This window comes from Theropithecus gelada, chromosome 14 (assembly GCF_003255815.1).
Source record: "Theropithecus gelada isolate Dixy chromosome 14, Tgel_1.0, whole genome shotgun sequence".
In the NCBI taxonomy this organism is placed as follows: domain Eukaryota; kingdom Metazoa; phylum Chordata; class Mammalia; order Primates; family Cercopithecidae; genus Theropithecus; species Theropithecus gelada.
In genome coordinates this window covers 111,878,757-111,894,153 of record NC_037682.1, presented here as the reverse complement: position 1 = coordinate 111,894,153, position 15,397 = coordinate 111,878,757, and the positions used below count along the sequence as shown (strand labels likewise).

At 37.5% G+C, this 15,397-nt stretch overlaps 1 protein-coding gene across 2 annotated transcripts in view; it reads right to left on the bottom strand.

Annotated features, from left to right (window-relative positions):
- ARHGEF12 (Rho guanine nucleotide exchange factor 12) overlaps nucleotides 1-15,397 on the bottom strand; it is a 148,826-nt gene that overhangs the window by 132,931 nt on the left and 498 nt on the right. The window lies entirely within an intron of this gene.

The window sequence follows — 15,397 nt, the reverse complement described above, 5'->3', positions numbered from 1 at the left end:
CAGGGGCCAGGTATCCCTATCGAGGAGCGTTCATAGCAAAGACTAGACAGCGAGATCAGGGAGGCTGTGGAGGTGACTCGTATTCCAGGAAGGGACTGGATGGATAGTCTTGAGGGTCCCTTTTAGCCCAAATCTCAAGTTTTGAGATGGACCGCAAGAGTCTGTTGCTGTTTTGAAGGTTTTCAGATTGATCCCAGTAGGACTGGCCATAAGTTTCTGAGATTGTTCCTACATCCCTGAACTTGATCCCATAGTTCAGGCTGACTGCACCTTTCCAAGATACACCTCAAGATTCTGTGACTGTCCTCAGGGTTCTGAGATTGACCCAATGGTATAATGCCAGGCACAAGGTCCTGGGATTCCCCAAGCTTCTGAGTTTCACATGAAGGTTCTGAGACAGACCTCAAGTTCTAAGATTGATGACCCCTGTGTGCTGAGATGTGTCCCAAGGTTCTGAGGCTGTCCCCAAGCTTATGAGTGTGATCTGAAGGTTCTGAGATAAACCAAAACTTCTGAAATTGACTCCAGTGGTTCAATCCTGAAATCATAAGATTAACTGATGGTTCCTAAAGGGATGAGGAGGTCCTCAGATTCTGAGTTTGCTGGACTCTTAGATTCTGTCCATCAGAATATTAGAACCAACAGGTAGAGCCTTGGGTCAAGGATCCAGGTGAGTGGGAAGAAGAAGGGGGATGGGCTGGGAGTATAGGGCACCTGGGGTACTCACCCTGGCATGCTTTCCCAGGTGTATGGGCTATGTTGGTTCTGATGTAGGCAGGAAGAGGCTTATCTGCCTGGAGCACCATGTGGTCCCATAAGTGCACGCAACAGATCCCCTTATGGGGAGGATGACAATAGGTAGCGCGCAGGCCCTGGGAAACTGGTTCCACCCTCCTGAGGATGGGAGACACAAACCCCAGCCAGACAAACCAAGCACACCTGTAACTCAGGCAGAGGCAAAGCACAGGGTCACTGCCACACACCCCTTTCCCCACCCACAGGGGGAAAAGAAAAAAAAAGTGTTTTAAGGCTCAGAAGATGCCTCTATAGCTATAAAAGACAAAACCTTTTTTCTTTAAATGGCAGAAAATATAAACCAAATGATAAAGATAACACTCTAACAATGCAAATACAATATTATCTCCACTGCCACTTAAACACACACAGATTCTTGGTAAGAAAAAACTTCAGCCCAACTTACTCATATAATTTATGCTTCCAAAGGTCTGATTATCTACTATTAATATATAACATATATGAGATAGGCCTTAAACTTCTTAAAAGAACTTTAAAATAATTATGATGGAAAATGATCCATAAGCAACACAGATGAGGCATCAAAAAAGTCCAAGTTTACAATGTGTATATATTTAAAGCAGTTAATAACAAGCCTAAACACAATGTTTAGGTTCACTCTTTAGAGCAAATGAGACAACATTCCTCATGTAAGAAATCTGGAAAAGAAAATAGGTAAAGCAGGTGATTAAGAGTACAAAGAATAAGATGTAGTTATTAAATTATAATGTAAAGGCAACACTTTAATGGTACTGTTGAAGACAAAATCTACTTTCTGGGTTTCATCCAACTGATTGATCTAGATGAGCCAATAACCATAAGCAGGACTGTGACGAGTAGTTTCAAAAAAGTGGGCATTGCAGTAATAATCCCAAGTCTTCTGTTTAGAAAGTATGTCAGCTTGGGTATTAGAGAACCTCTCAGAGGCTCATTTTTCTCAGTTTTAAAACAGAGGCAGTATTAAGCTTAGTTGAAAGGTTAAAAAAGACAATGCACAGGAAGTACATAAAACAGTGTGCAGTACTTAATACGTACTCAATAAATGTAATATCTGGCCGGGCGCAGTGGCTCATGCCTGGAATCCCAGCATTTTGGGAGGCTGAGGCAGGCAGATCATCTGCGGTCAGGAGTTTGAGACCAGCCTGGCCAACATGGTGAAATCCCGTCTCTACTAAAAACACAAAAATTAGCCAGGCGTGGTGGTGGGTGCCTATAATCCCAGCTACTCGGGAGGCTGAGGCAGGAGAATCTCTTGAACCAGGGAGGCGGAGGTTCAAGTGAGCCAAGATCATGCCACTGCACTCCAGCCTGGGGCGACAGAGCGAGATTCCATCTCAAAAAAATAAATAAGAAAAATTAAATTTAAAAATAATATATATATTCCTTTCCTACATCCCAAGTATCTTGATAGGCCTAAATTTCACCTTAATTTCACCTTTTTTTTTTTTTTTGAGACGGAGTCTTGCTCTGTCGCCCAGGCTGCAATGGCGCGATCAGAGCTCACTGCAAGCTCCGCCTCCCGGGTTCGCGCCATTCTCCTGCCTCAGGCTCCCGAGTAGCTGGGACTTCAAGTAGTGACTAAAACAATGCCCAATCCTTAAAATGTTACTTCCTCTATTCAAAAGCAATAAACATCTAAAACTTCTTAGATTTCAACTTACACCAATGCCTTTTCCATTTTGGTCTAAATAGTTCACTGAAATATAACTAAACTGAGAAATAAAATAAAAAGGAAAACATAAAAAGACGGTATATGATAGAAAGTAACCACAGTTCCTTTAATTTGGAAATAATATCAATTTAATCATTATTATTTCATTCCACAACTTCCCCCAAATACACATACTTCTCACTTTTTTTTTTTTTTTGGAGACAAGAGTCTCGCTCTTTCGCCCAGGCTGGAGTGCAGTGGCGCGACCTCAGCTCACTGCAAGCTCCGCCTCCCGGGTTGACGCCATTCTCCTGCCTCAGTCCCCCGAGTAGCTGGGACTACAGTCACCCACCACCGCGCCCGGCTAATTTTTTGTATTTTTAGTAGAGACTGGGTTTCACTGTGGTCTTGATCTCCTGACCTCGTGATCCGCCCGCCTCGACCTCCCAAAGTGCTGGGATTACAGGCGTCAGCCACCGCGCCCGGCCACATACTTCTCACTTTAATCTTCAGCACAGATGAATAAATATCACTCTATCAGGTAAATTTCTTCATTTAAAATATAATTCAGCAGGTAGCAAGAGCTCAAAATAACAGCCAAGACAATGACCTACACGGAACAGGTATTCAATATTTACTGAATAAATAAATGAACTAATGTTAATAAATACAGAACTGGACAAATTCTGAGTGATCGAAGGCAGATTTAAAAGCATACTGCCAATCCAAACTATCTAACCCATTTTGTGAAGAGATGTTCCACAGTCTGAATTGAAATAACTCTTTAAATCTATGCCTCACTCGCAAACGCATTTAATTATAAAAATAGTCTGAAATATAAAAGATAAGGAATTATTGTCACAGCAAGGGAAAAAAACTATCTTAGCCGCAACTGCTAAAAATACATATGGATTCAAAATGATTTTACAAGCACAGACAAAAGTTCTAGGAAAACCTAGCTAATTCCTGAGGTTTAAACAATAACAGCTACTATAACTTCCTGACCTCTCTCTTACTATGTGCTAAGTACTTACACACACTCTCATCATTTAATCTTCATGACAATTCTGCAAAGTAGGTATTATTCCCATTTTTACGGATGAGAAAATTAAACTGCTAACGAGAGGTAAATTTGCCCAAGGTCTCCCAGCTAGTAACAGAACAAATCTAACACACGAAAACCCAGGCTCTTTTCTCTGTATCATCCTTCAGTTCCCTTCCACTGCTCCTCTCTTACAAGGGCTAAAATATATAAATAAATACACACACACACACACACACACACACACACACACACAAATAATTAAGGGCTAAGATATCTTTTCCTTTAAAAGCTACTTTTTATCTCTGACAAAAATGATAGCTTCAAAAAAAAGTTGGCCAGGGAGTCAAAATCAATGTAATTACTATTACATATCCATATAGTATTTGACTTACTTTCTATATTTGGAAACAGAATTGTACCTTGTATCCTTTTAAGCTATAATTGTATGGTGAGAAGCTTCTCCTTTTTTACTGTTCACATCCAGGCAACACACCCAATTCAACTTTATAACTGTCTCAAGAATTCTAACCATGCAGGGCTTCTTGGTAAATAGAGTAACTACTATACAGACCTCAAACTTTCCCCCAAATTGTGCAACTAACAATTGCAACTAAAATGCAACCAAGGTACAAGTATATTATCCTAACAAAGGTACCGGTTGGGTATCCCTTACCCAAAACGCTTAGGGCCAGAAGCGTTTCATCTTGAATTTTTTTATATTTTGGAACATTTGCATAAACATAGTAAGATATCTTGGGAATAGGACCCAAGTCTAAACACAGAATTCATTGTTTCACATACACTCTATATGCACAGCCTGAAGGGTTTTTTTTGTTTTTTATTGTTTGGTTTTTTTTTTGAGATGGAGTTTCACTCTTGTTTCCCAGGCTGGAGTGCAGTGGCATGATCTTGGCTCGCTTGAACCTCCACCTCCCTGGTTCAAGTGATTCTCCTGCCTCAGCCTCCTGAGTAGCTGGGATTACAGGCATGCACCACCATGCCCAGCTAATTTTGTATTTTTAGTAGAGACGGGTTGTTTAGGCTGGTCTCAAACTCCTGACCTCAGGTGATCCACCCGCTTCGGCCTCCCAAAGTGCTGGGATTACAGTCTTGAGCTACCGTGCCTGGCCCCTACCTGAAGGTAATTTTATACACTACTGTAAATAATTTTGTGCATGAAACAAAGTTTGCATTATGTACTTATGTGTAGAATTTTCCACTTGTGACACATGGCACCCAAAAAGTCTCAGATTTTGAAGCATTTCTGATTTTGGATTTTTGGATTAGAGCTACTCAACCCATACTGACAAACTATTACCTCTAGAACTAATGTTCTCAATTGTGATACAACAACAGAAAAACAATATGAATCATGGCAAGTCAAAGTTATTCTTCATGGGCAAATTTTTATTTATTTATATTTTAAATAGACTATACTGTCCCAAGTAACCAAAGCCAGAATCAACTCCACTGATTCTGAAAAACTGGTTTTTCCTTCCCAAGAAAAACTCAAAATTAAGTAATTTTATTTACAAGCCAATGATAGCTACTTTTCTACTGTAGTTCCTACATGGACTCTGAAATGAGACTAGCAATATAATGTAACTAGAAAAAACTAAAGCTATTTGGATATCTATAAAGACTAGTGTAATATAAGTGTCTCTGTACACAATGAAAGTAGTTAAGAAAATAAAATTAATTTGATAGTGGTACTATACCAAAATATTTCTATCATGTTATATACAATAATTTAATTCCTAAGCTGCACAAATCCTCTTCTGCTACCTCATTGTCACCTGAAAATCTACAAACTGAAGAGAGTATATCTGTTTATTTTGTGTCCCACTGTTTATTACCTAACCCCCCGAAAAAGAATGTCCTGTGAAACTGTAATCCTAGATCCATAACAGAATGCCTCATATTTCCTACAACCATGGAAATGACAAACTTACTGGTTATACTGAATGTTAATAAAATCTACGACATCTTGAATCAAAATGGAGGCTTTCAGGCCCTCAAGACAAACTAACGTGAGCAGCTGAAAGTGGCATTAATGATTTCTACACTAAAATTAGATAGATGAATTTCTTTACTTTTATATCATCTTAGAGATCATCTTAAAGATATGATAGATCCTTTCTCCGCAGAGCAAATGGCATGGGTGAACACAGGATTTTTATAAATGATTTTGATGTTCTTCTCCAAAGAAAATAACATCACCGAGAGCTCCCAGAAGACTTGGAGCCATTAAGAGCTGGGATTCCTTTCAACTGGCATCATTCCAACAGAGGCTCAGTGAGAAATGAAACCTCTGCAAATCAAATCTGTTGCAATGTTATTTTTTCCAGAGGTTAATTACCTGCTTCTGCTACACACACACACACACACACACACACACACACACACACAGAGAGAGAGAGAGAGAGAGAGAGAGAGAGAGAGAGAAGGAGAGGCTGGAAAAGTAGATGACATTCTGTTGTAAGCCTCCTCCAGAAATACTCAAAATGAAATCAAAACAAGGTCGGGCTGTCAAATTCTAGATACACTCTATTAACGTGCTCTGCTGCTTGATACCTGTCAGTCTATAGTACTATTACCTCAAACTATCAGACAGTAATAATTTACTATAAGAAGTCACACTTTCGGACTTTATCTCTTAAAAATACTTAGTGAAACACTTGTTACTTAGTGAAATACTTGTAAGTGAAATTATAGTATCCAAAAACTGCTTCAAAATAATCCATTGAGAAGGGGGGAAAGAAAACAGATAAACCAACATTGTCCCTACATTGTTAACAGCTGAAGTAATGAAGGGACCATGGAGGTTAATGACACCATTCTCTGTACTTTTGTTTATGTTTGAATTTCCCACTTTAAAAAAAAAAAACACTTTCATGGACTCCAAATAACCCATTTAACAAGCATTTACTGAACTTGTTGATGTAGACTATATTATTCTTCCAAATTATTTAACCTCTACTTTCCTTAAGAGGATTATACAGCCTTATCTGTTATCATGCAACTTGCAGTGCCACCTGTGGAAGGACTATATACATCCCTACCCCACTGACAGTGAGCTCTGACCATATGACTTGCTTTGGCCACGGACATGTGAGCTGGTGTGATATACACCATGACTGAGTGAAAGCTTTAAGAGCCATTGTATGCCTGCATCTGTTTTTTTGCTCTTTCCCTCATCCACAATAATGGCACAGCCAGACAGGGGATGCTCCTTGAGCCAGGGTTCCAAAATAAGAAATGTGAAGCAATGCTGCAGTCAATCCACAGACAACAAGGTGTAACAAAAGCAAGAAGAAAAGCAGTGTTGCAAGCCACTGAAATTTCATAGTGTTGCTATAGCAGCATAACCTAGCAAAAGCTGACAGATACACTTATTATGGAGTAGGTGCAAAAAATAAAATTATAGGCTGGTATATTTTTTAAATGTTTCAGAAGATAAACCACAAAAATTTAAATACTGTTACCTATGAGGAGAGGGTATGAAAACTAACAGGTGTGTAGGAATACTTTTTTTATACCATTATATATGATTTGAATTTTGTGTGTGTGTGTGTGTGTGTGTGTGTGTGTGTGTGTGTATGTATGTGTTTAACCTGAGCAGCAGCATCTGGGTAGTTGGATCATTTGGGCCGTTTATTTTTCTTCCTTCTGCTTTTCAGTATTGAAAAATAAAAATATAATAAGGCTACCGGTAATTACTCAAAAACGAAGAAGAACTATTCTTATACCCTTGAAGAACTCAAGTATTAGCTAACAATTTAGCTTTAAATAAAGCCTCTCCCTGCCCCCATTCATTGTTAATTTTTTTAATGTCCAAGGCTAAATACTCTGTGTGTGTGTGTGTGTGTGTGTGTGTATATATATATATATATAGGAGTATGTCATATGCATTTCTATCAGTTTGCTCAATTTCAGGTTTCAGCAAAGCAATATAGTGTTTTGTATATGGATGGTACAGTTACTAATCTCAAAGGAAATTCTCACAATTTCATTATTTTAGTATGCCAGTTAAACTGGCAAAGAAGTTTGCTCTAGTCAGGGTTGTCCAAGAGAGAGAATACAGTTATGGGTTCTTAGCTTCTGTTTCTGGTTGGGCTAGTAAAGCCCCTTCCTCATCCCTCTTTTCCGTTTTATCACTAGAGACAGAAACTAGAAACCATGGCTTCAGGCTGCTGAAAGCCTAAAACAAAATAAAACAGAAGAACAACAGCAAAATAAGGCAGGTTGGACAAGCTTGCTAGGTGTCAAGTTTGGTAAATATGCCTTAACCAGTACTAGAGCAAGGAATCTATTAAGGAAACTCTTATAGGGTAAAATTATAAAGGAGCATTGAAAGAAGGGGAAAAAAAGGGGAAAAATTCTAATCATGACTCTTGTGATAAAACAACACTTGAATGGTTACAGAAATCAAGTTTGATAGAGTAACACTTCACTACATGAACATGTTTTAACTTCAAGAGAGCAATATCTGAACATAGCAGTAACCTGCAAATGACTAAGAACATGTCTGCACTTTTCATCCCAGGATCTCAAAGCACTTCACAAACATTAATTTAATTCTCGTATCAGCTGAGAGGTAGTGATATAATAATACATCATTATAACCATCTATCCTGTCAATACAAAATATTTAAATACCTCTTCAGCAGCATTTGCCCTGAGAAGGTCTTGCTAAACAGCCAATAAAACAGGAAATAGGCTGACAGTGCATGTGCCACCAACAATCTCTGAAAAGATCAGACCTTCACCCACAAGAACCACTTCCTCTGAGTAAACCACAGAGACTATACTGGGCAAACCACAACATATCAGCTTGTGTCTGGAACATAGGCAGATAACCCGTCTAAAATCTATGGAAGGATATGTCTAAGCATCTTCACAAGATTTCTTGTGTATTAAGTGTATTTGGGGTATCTGTTACTCTTCTGGACAACATATAGCCACTTTCTGCATTACAAGATCAATTTCAGGTATCAGTCCTTCAGAGGCTGATGAAGTCTCCAGTTTGTTGTTTTTTGTTTGTTTTGTTTTGTTTTGAGACGGAGTCTTGCTCTGTCATCCAGGTAGGAATGCAGTGACGCAATCTTGGCTAACTGCAACCTCCATCTCCCAGGTTCAAGCGATTCTCCTGTCTCAGCCTCCCAAGTAGCTGGGATTACAGGCATGTGCCACCTGGTCCGGCTCATTTTTGTATTTTTAAAAGAGACAGGGTTTCACCATGCTGGCCAGGCTGGTCTTGAACTCCTGACCTCAAGTGATCTGCCCGCCTCGGCCTCCCAAAGTGCTGGGATTTACAGGCGTGAGCCACTGCACCTGGCCAGTTTTTCTACAACAAAATAATCTACATTTTTTTGAATCCACAAAAGATCTACAAAGTCCTCTTTGATCTTTTGAGTGTATGAATGTAAAATCAACATTTATATGTAATATTTGACAAAAACTGTAGTATCAGAGCATACCTCTAAATGACTCTAATGTGTTATATAACACCAAAAGAAAAAGCAGTGTGACAAGCAGCTAATTGAAAGCATTAACTAAAACCAGGCTTTCTTATATAGTTCCAGTTTCTGCATGAATTGTTACTTGCAGTCCAAGACAGGAAACCTACTTTTCATTGTCCAGTCGATTTGCTTGTCTCTAGACACTGAGAAGCCACCCAGGCCTGTCATGTGACTATGATCTCAAAAACCAGGACTCAGCATTTGAATTAGTAAAAGATCCTGTTTTGGTATGAATCTGAACTGCATTGGTGCATGCTAAGTCAAGAGGTAAAGTTAGTGTATTTTTTCTTTTACTAAAAGTCAACAATATATGCTCATGTAATTTAGACACAGCCTCTGTCCAGGCACTAGCTTCACAGGCTTCTATTGGAGTTAGAAGCTGCCTTACGGCGGTCTTTCCTATATGACTATCTTGATGATTCCAGATATTCTAAGTTGAAAAAGTAAAATGCTCTAAATTTGGCATGTTTGCAAATTTTAATATTACCAAAATACAAAATATTAATATTAGCAAAATACAAAACAAGGACATCTATTTCAATAATTTGAAACTAAATTAGTACCAAAGAAAATATGCTAATAAAATATTCAAAAGGTCTACAGTCTTGTAGATTTTATAATAATCTAAAGATGCACTTTTTCTATTACTGTGTCTTGTCATTAACAATTCTTGTAAATACAACAGCAAGAAAGTAAAATATTTCAATTTTCACAATATCCAGTTTACTGAAAAAAAATACTGCTAAGCATTGCTATTTCACTAATATGTGGAAATAAGAGGAGACAAAACTATAAGGTAAAAATACACCAAACAATGAGGAATGTTTTCACCTACAATTTAAGATAATGGACTGAAAAACCACTAGAAAAAATAAGAAACTTCCTGATGTATTTCATTATATTGCAACAAGATGATTTTCAATCAAAAGTGGCTTACATTATTTCTACCCTACCCTTTTGTCATAGAATTGATAACATTTGTTACACTGAGGGTACTCATATTTGAAAGAATCGCTTTGTAAAAAGCCTTTTAGAACATGAGTAATTGCTTAATTAGTTGATTTGGTAATCATGCTGTTTGTATAAATCTGTTTCATTTGACTGTGACATATCTCGTATCCATTCTAAAGACTATCTAAAATAAAATTGAATCAACATGACCTTGAGAATCTCTTTACCCATATTTTTGCACTAGGAGGGCAACTGAGAAAAAAGCTAATAAAATGTTAAGAGAAACAAGTTGATTTTTAGACAATGGATCAACAGAAAGCATACAGCTTGGCTAAGCAAAGAGTAAGGGAAGGGGACCAGAAAGCATAATGAATAACCGTCTGAAACATTTAGAATCATACCATACAAACATAAAATGGGAGGAGAGCATTATTTAGCTTGGTACAGCAAGTACATACAAGTAACAGGACAACTTAAAAGAAAAGTTAGACCTAAAGATCAGGAAAAACTTCCTGACAGCAAGATCTATCAGATTGTGCTTCAGTCTCCTGAGGAAGTGACAAAAGCTTTATCCTCAAGAGATATTTAAAATTAGAATGGGTAAGGTACTAGAAAGTATGCTGTAAGAGAAAAATGCAACTGATTTCATCAAGCTGGAGAGTTACTAAAAGAAAAAAGCACAGAAAAATACAGTACAAAGAAAGACAATAATTTAAAACGAAAAAAAAAAAAAATGGGGGACTTGAGAGCCAGAAAATCAAGGCTAAAACTTGGATCTGTCCTTTCTAGTTGCATAATCTTGACTTAAACTGTATGAGTTAGCTTAAAGTGTAAATGACAGAAACATGATCTGCCCAGTACTGAACTGAAAATATTGTAAATGTTAAAGAATTATACTACTACAGGATATCATTACATACATAATGGTATTTTACTCAAAAGAAGGCAAAAATGTAATTTTGTTGATTTAAAAATTTTAATTCACATGGCACTATTCTGAAAACCTGTAATTATTATAAGGGAAAGGAGCACGTCTTCAAATAAAGCTCAAGAACATCATCAAAACCAAGTTTTCACAGAAGAGACCACAGGAAGTTAAGCTACTATTCCTGAAAATGTGTCATGGTCAATTTCTAGGAAACAAGAAGTTATATAAGACACATTTCTAATAATCTCAGACAACCATGATGCAAAAGAGTCCCTTCAATTCCCTGGGAACCAGTATGTTATCTTGCTGTTTCTGTGACCCATATCAGTTTGGGAAGCAATTCACTCCTACCTCTGGATGACATTTAGAAGAGGCAACCACATATGTATAATGAAATATTTTCCAACTGTTTTCCCTGGAATCGCAATGCTCCACAGAAAAATATATAAAATTCACCATTTACGGATTCCATGAATGTTCACCTCAAATTTCATTTCTTAAACTAAAAATTCAAACTTAGTTAAAAAACAACAGTAACAACAAAAAAAACCACTGGGCTCGATGGCTCCAGCCTATAATCCCAGCACTTTGGGAGGCCAAGGCGGGTGGATCACCTAAGGTCAGGAGTTCAAGACCAGCCTGGCCAATGTGGTGAAACCCTGTCTCTACTAAAAATACAAAACTTAGCCGGACGTGGTGGTGGGCGCCTGTAATCCCAGCTACTCGGGAGGCTGAGGCAGGAGAATCGCTTGAACCTGGGAGGCGGAGGTTGCAGTGAGGAGAGATCGCGCCACTGCACTCCACCTTGGGTGACAGAGCAAGACTCAAAAACAAAAAACAAAAAAAAACCTACATGTTAACTCAATGATATATACATGTTAACAACTGGAAACCACCAATGTGTTAAGTGGTATTCCAGGGTTAACATATTTTTGTAATGATTTCAAATAAAGCTTCTCTTGTCACCTCACTGAATATGAGCGTCATATAAATGTACCATTAATCAGGAAGATTACAACACTGTACTTTCAAAAAAAGTTACTTTAGACTCTGCATGTTGACTCATGTAAAACTGTACAAGTGAATGTACTATTGCATACTTTCATGACTCAAGATTTTATACTGAACTAAAAAGGCAAAGACAAAACTGAATACAAAACACTGTGATCTTTAGCCCCCATTTCAATTTTGTACTTATCGACTGGCTGACTTTACAAGAAAAGGTTACAAATAATTTTACCTTGCAGACAGATGACTCATGCAATGTTGAAAATAACATATAAACATGAGTAGCTCTTTTTTTTAATCAAAAGCATTATATAGCAATTTTGACAGAAAAAAGTATCATTAATGAAAATGCTAATTGCTGGGTACAGGCATATAAAGTCACAGGTTTCCACACTCACTTAAAAAATTTGCTTAAGTTAAACAGCTTAAAGCTGAATTCAGTGCTTTAAAAAAATTAAATCAAAAACCTGTCTTTATCTATAAATCAAAAACTACAAAATTCATAAGCCCTAGACAAAACAAAGTCCATTTATTTCAAGGAAGAACCTTATAACTTTCCTACCTGTACTGTCCCTGAAAATTCAATGTTATAGACACTGGCCTGAAATCATTTACTGAGTCTACTGAAAGGGCATTCTCTCCTCTCTACCTCTCAGAAGAAACTCCAATTGCTATAGGACTCCTAAATTATCAGGGATACAAGAAAGACATGTAGGAGGACTGGAAACAATTGGGATATATTTTAAGACTGAATGCAGCAATCAATGCAGACTATAAAGCAGCAATCAGACATTTCTACACTTGTCAAGTGCTCATTCTAAATGATGAAAACTACAGACTCCAGGGCTCATAAATTGCTTAGAATTTTTTAAAAAGCTGTTTGGATATACTACATAGAAGTAATAGCTACCATGAACATAGTTTGAGTTCAAAGTTTTTTAAAAAGTTCGAGTTTTAGGTTTTAAGAAAAGGGGTGCGGACTGGGGAGTAAAAGATGAAGGGAAAGAGAAGAGAGCAAGCAAAATGTGTTGATTTAACTGCAAAATAATAACAGGATGTAACAGAGTTCTGAGTATCCAAAGTGACCAATCAGAGCCTAAACATAGCTGAATTCCATCCCAGCCCCAGCACGTCCCTAACACAAGAATAAAACCCTTATCTTGTTCAGCCATGTGTCGCCTGCCACAAACTGCAAAACAGAACAACGCCCAAAACCAGCTAGTCTGATTTCAACTGAGGACAGACAGACTCTGTAGTCAGAAGCACCACAATGAAAGAACTCTAACTCACACAGCTGGCCTGGTGGTTCTGCACACTCTACGAAACAAAGCCATACCACATACAGCACTTCAAACTTGAAAGGATCTCTATCTAAAAAGCTACACTGGCGCTGTTAATTTTCCAATAGCTCTAGAATCAGCAAAATATACCTACAGTAACAGTTAGACACTGCAAAAAAAGGATGAGGTACGGCTGAGAGAAAGCTAGAAACTATTATATACTCATAACTTTGTTAAGACACCTTGGCAGAGAAATACTACTAAACCAGTACCTCCAGATTTCACCACAACATATATTCAAATTAGGAACAATTACTATCTTAACAGCAAACGGATGCTTTATATTTACGAAATATATTTAAATGTGGTCAAATAGGAATAATTCTTAATAAAAAAAGACCCTAGTAAAAAAAATTCCTATGAAACAGGTCTCAGTAGTGCTTATTAATTGGCTTTCCAAGGTTCTTTTCTTGAAAAAAAAAAAAAAATGTAAAATTAGGCAGCAGCACCTGAACCTATTCAAAAAACATTAATGCCCAAACCAATCTGCAGATTAATCTTACAATATTCATTTTGTAATCTCTTGTGCCTAGCATAGTGCCTGGCAAAAAAAAACAAAAAACAAAACAAAACAAAAAAAACAGGCTTTCAACAATTTCATCCTTATTGAATGTTTATATGCCATCTAAGTTATAAAGAGGATAGAAGTCCCAAGATTCTATTTCCAAGATAACGAGAAGACAAGGAAAATCTCTGAGAAGCAATGCTGAAGAAAAATCATTACTTGAGGGCTTTTAACTCACTTGTGTGTGGAATGAGTTCGTTCTGTTTCTATAAATTAAACACCTCAGCATCGCAATGAAAACCAACATTACATTAGTTCCTACTAAGACTTTTGTTTACAGGCTCAACAGAAAGAGCCATAATTGAATGAACCAGGAAAACAATTATCCCCACACCCGTAAAAGTGACTTCTCAGAAGTGAAACACCCTGAAAGGGGAAAAATGGGGATAACCAGAAGAAAGCAAGATAAGCATTGTCAATACTTACAGTAAGTGTATTCTTGGAAAAGTTAAAAATTATTTCATTGAAAATGAAAACCCACTTTGAAAAATACACAAAGAGTAAATATAAATGCTTTAAATATTTAACGGACTCTTTTAAGTGAACATTCATGTGATGCTGGAAAGCATCAACAGGAAGAGGAAGTTCTGTTTCTGGAGTAGCTGTTATGGTATGATAATGGAATTTGGCCCTTTTAAAATCAACAAATGAGTCTTACAATTGGGTAAAACTCTTATTAGGAAATTAGACTACTTTGTGCAGAAGCACTATTGTTGCACTTTTCATCAAAGAGCTTTGACCCTCTAATTCAGTTACTTGATCTATTTTTTCATGATATAATAATTTGAAGATTAACTTAAAAATAAAGCAAGCTGACATTTAGGACTGGCATGCAGTGTCATAATGAAATTGAGAAATGAAATGTGGTCAAGGAATCAATACGCTTTTTATCCCTTGCCCTATAAACAAAAGTAACTTAGGATAAGCAAACTGTACTTCAACCACACATGGTCTAGCTCCATTCGCCACACACCACCATGCAACACTGGTAAGTGCTATAAAGGACAGACACAGAACTCAACAAATTTAGCTGCGCGCTTATACTATGCTTACGGTTTATCTCTCTTAAACGCCAAGTGTTTCTGGAAGATGAAATATTTAAATACAAGAATTAAAAGCAAATCCCATGATTTACCCTCATTTCTTCAGCTCCTGGACATTGCTTCCAGCAAGAACCTGTGATTTACTGGTAATGTCAACATTCTGGAAAGTTATTAGATAATAATTAAACACTGTGCAGGTCAACATCTCAAAGAGATCAAGTTCCCAGGTCACCATGCAGTAGGCTCAACATTAAGTTCACAGGTAGAAATTCCTGAAATGTAATTGTCTTGAGAACCTACTGCAGGACAGGGCTAAAGCTGAGAAATAATACACCAATACCAAGCCGACTTCAGGCACCGACCTTCACCCAAAATGACCTTCTCCTCTGATTTCCAGACGAGTACACAATCCTAATGCACACTACAGGCGGAAAACCACAATAATGGTTTTGCCTCCCCCTTCTCTGAGAATCGGGAGGGAAGTTTCTCTCCGGAAAAATTACATTTCCAAAAGCCAATCAACTGGATAACTCGGCAGCAACCCCAGGC